Below are 4,013 nucleotides of genomic sequence, written 5' to 3'. Positions count from 1 at the left end.
CTCCTTCTCAAATTTGTAAATGGGTCTTTTTCTTGAATCTTGAAAATGGCCTTCTACGGAATAGAGTTAAAAAGGGTGACTTTACTTCGCTAGTAGCTTAAGTGATAGATTTTATTCATGAATGGAGGTTAATAAATCTCTTAGCTTTATAATGTTAGGAAGAGAGTTCATGTAGTGATAAAGGCCTAGAAAATCTAGAAGACGTCTAAATTCCCAAATTTCCCTTATCAATCCGAACCTCTTATAAATGCTCTAATGAAGATTCCTATTTTGGGTCGCATGGTTGTTTCAAGTTCATTTGTGAGGAATACGGCGTGAGGAACACATTGAAGATCTACGGATGTTCGTGGAGCCCGCTTAGCCTCGAGGCAGGTTACGACTTCCTTTTTGTCACGACCCGAACTACGGGCCATGACGGGTATCCGGGACTAACCACCGAACACCACTCATTTCGTTACCCATAGCCTTTCATTCATAGTATATGCTCAAATTCATGGAAATATACCATCATCGAAAACATGCTTACTTTTATAGACATAGACCTTTAGGTCATCAAAACAATACATATACTTACATATACATACATATACATGAAGTCTATGGGACCATACTACCCACACATACGTATCTACGAGCCTCTGCGGAATACTAGACATATGGACGGGACGGGACCCCGCCATGCCCAAAATATATATACACAAAATAATGTCTCAAAATAGCACCCTCGAAATAAGGAAGGGCTCCTGTAAATCTGCTAAGAGCTCTTATGAATCTGCACCGCCTCTCTGTCTACCTGTGGGCATGAACACAGCGTCCAAAGAAGAGGACGTCAGTACGAACATTGTACTGAGTATGTAAGGCATGAATGAAATGAATATAATAGGGAGATCATAGTGGCACAAGACGAGGACATAACCTTCGACTGGATACATTTTATACATATATTACACATAACATCTCATATAAGTTACCATGGCGTGTACCTCGTCTTATCATACCATACATACATCATCATCTCATACATGCATTATTATACCATACACACATTGTCATATCATGCATACACCATCATCGTTAGTTCACGTCCGGGTACCCATCGTATACGACCCACCGATGGTGGTCATGTCCGCCCTTTTCTCGGTACGGTATAGTCGTACGCGACCCTTGGTGGTGGTCATGTCCGCCCTTTTCTCGGTGCGGTGGAATCATATCATCACACATATCACACATTCATCATCATTCATGTCATAAACTCATCATTATACATACCATGCATTCGTCATCATACATAACATATGTTTATCGTTATCATACTTTTCATAGACATATCGTGGCTTATATTAACTTAACGTCATCAAAGCATATATACATATATACATACCATATACTTAACATCATACATTTTATAGGTACATTGTAGGCTAGCATTAACATACATATCATAGATTTGAATTTTCAAGCGCCTTATAAGCATATCACGGCTCTATCATAATTTGGTATCATTACATACATGCATATACTTATATCATCACAACACATATTGGGACTCATAGGCATCTATAGCCATGTCGGGGGTGACGTAAGGTCGTGAAACTCCGATCACATTATGGAGTAATCGGATCATCGTATCTCACCTTGAAGGGACTAACATTTTAAGGTGAGTGTACCTAAGAAGAAGCATCAATAGAATCATACTTAGAGTCGCTGATGTCACGACCCGAACTATGGGCCGCGACGGGTATCCGGGGCTAACCACCGAACACCGCTCATCTTTGTTATCTATATGCTCTCATTCATAATGCTTGTCCAATTTCATGAAAATATCTCATCGTTTAAAACATAATCACTTTTATAAACATAAGCCTTTCGGCTAACAAAAGGATATATATACATATACATACATATACATGTAGACCATGGGACCATATCACCCACACATGCGTATCTACGAGCCTCTAATGGACTACTAGACATGTGGACGGGACAGGACCCCATCGTGCCCAAAATATGAGTATACAAATATGTACCAAAAGAATGATCAATAGCACCTCCGGACAATGGAGTGCTCACAAATCAGCTACTGGCTCCTAGGGATCAGCACCGTTGTCACACCCCAATTTCCGATAGGGTGTGATGGGCACCCGACCCTTACCTAGGGCCGAACGAACCATCTGACTATCATAATACTCGTATTCATATTGGGCTCTTACTTATGGCATGATTACATAATAGAACTTTTCAGGAAACAAATATGCTTTCCGCCTTCTTTATGCCCAACGGTATCTGTAATCGCACGAAATCTGTCATACAACATATATCAACACGTCGGCTTATGGAGCCGCTTACAGACCAACATACTATACACATGACACTGTCTGCAAAGTCTCTAACATAGAACATGGAACCATATCATAGTGCTCTGACTCGGCAGCACTCCGGAGAAAATGGAGCTCGCCAATCCCGCTGGAACATCTTCTGCTAATATCTTCAACTCATCTGGGTGTGTACAACGCGGCATGAACGCAGCGTCCACAAGGAGGGACGTCAGTACGAGCAATGTACTGAGTATGTAAGGCATGAGTAACAGCATGTGAAAGGATACCAAACATGAATAGTAACAAGACGACAACATAGGGCATTTCATGAGATAAAAGAGTAACCTGTACATTTGAGTGCCCCTTTGGGCGGAACCAAGCTTCGATTAGTCTTTGCGGAACGCGCGTACCCCGATCTATATAACATATTGTAAAAGAGGGGTCTGTACGTATGGTACATATCATGTAAAGCTGTAACCTGTACATATGAATGCCTCCGAGGGCGGATGCCAAGCATGCTTATCTTTCCCTTGAAAAAAACATTTCTTTCATATATATAGAAAATAGAACATTTTATATTGCTGAGGCGTCGGCGTACCGATCCATTTAACCATAAACAAATGTATATATCCCGCGTCCGGGCATCCCGCGTCCGGGATGATATCAAGTCAAGTACGGATACATGTACCGTGTGTATATCCCAGCGTCTATAGCGCTCTCGCCCTTTTCCCGTATTCCCCATATACATATATTATATAAGTAGCATGCATGAGAGCCCAAAGAAAAGCTATAACTCTATCAGAGTGACGTAAGGTTGGTACCCTCCGATTATATTATGGAATAACTATGGGCGCTTTGCCTCACCTTGAAGGAACTAGGACAATTAGGCGAGACTATCAATGAAGAGTGATATCATGAGAAAACATAAAACAGGATCATAAGGCATCAATTCATATACTTTGGAATCTTTAAAAACAGTCATCATTTATGAATAAAATTGAGAAATCAAGAAATAGCTCAACATTCTCATGTCGTCTTTGAAATCATGAACTTAGAACCTTCAATCATGGAATCATCATCATCATATTCATCGTAGGAAAATATTCTCATTTTTGACATCATCATTGTCATTGTAAAACATTTCAGAATTCCTTTCAACAATAGGTCGTTAGAGCCAACAAGGAAGGTCGCGGGGCCCACGGATGAGCGTCAACCCGATCCGGGCCCGCCTATGAAAGTTAAGGATTATTACTCGTTATAGAGACTTCTACGAACGTTTCATAGCAATCCGAGACCATACGCGGAAGTTACGGTCGTTCGTAGTTTCGGACTCGTTTAGGAACACAATTCTTTTGAAAACAAAACTTTTGAAAACAACAAAGTTATGGAAGCATTTATGAAATCGTAATCTAAGAATCATGCCTTTGAAAGGAAGGGACGAGCCTTAACATACCTTGGCCGCTCCGTAGGCTAATCCAAACTTATGCCTTGGCTTCTCACGATCTACAATCACGTCATTAGATATCAACCATTAGCCACAAGTACTTAAGAATCCAATTCCAAATTAGCACTTTGTCTACAAAATTTCGGCGGCATTTCCCTATAAATCCATCGACCGAGAATTCAACTCGGCCAAATCAACAGCAACCATACCAACAATCATATGACCAACATTAAGAATTAATTCCAAACGCATTC

The sequence above is a fragment of the Lycium ferocissimum genome, chromosome 3 (assembly GCF_029784015.1).
Source record: "Lycium ferocissimum isolate CSIRO_LF1 chromosome 3, AGI_CSIRO_Lferr_CH_V1, whole genome shotgun sequence".
NCBI lineage: Eukaryota > Viridiplantae > Streptophyta > Magnoliopsida > Solanales > Solanaceae > Lycium > Lycium ferocissimum.
Note: the sequence above shows the minus strand (reverse complement) of the source record.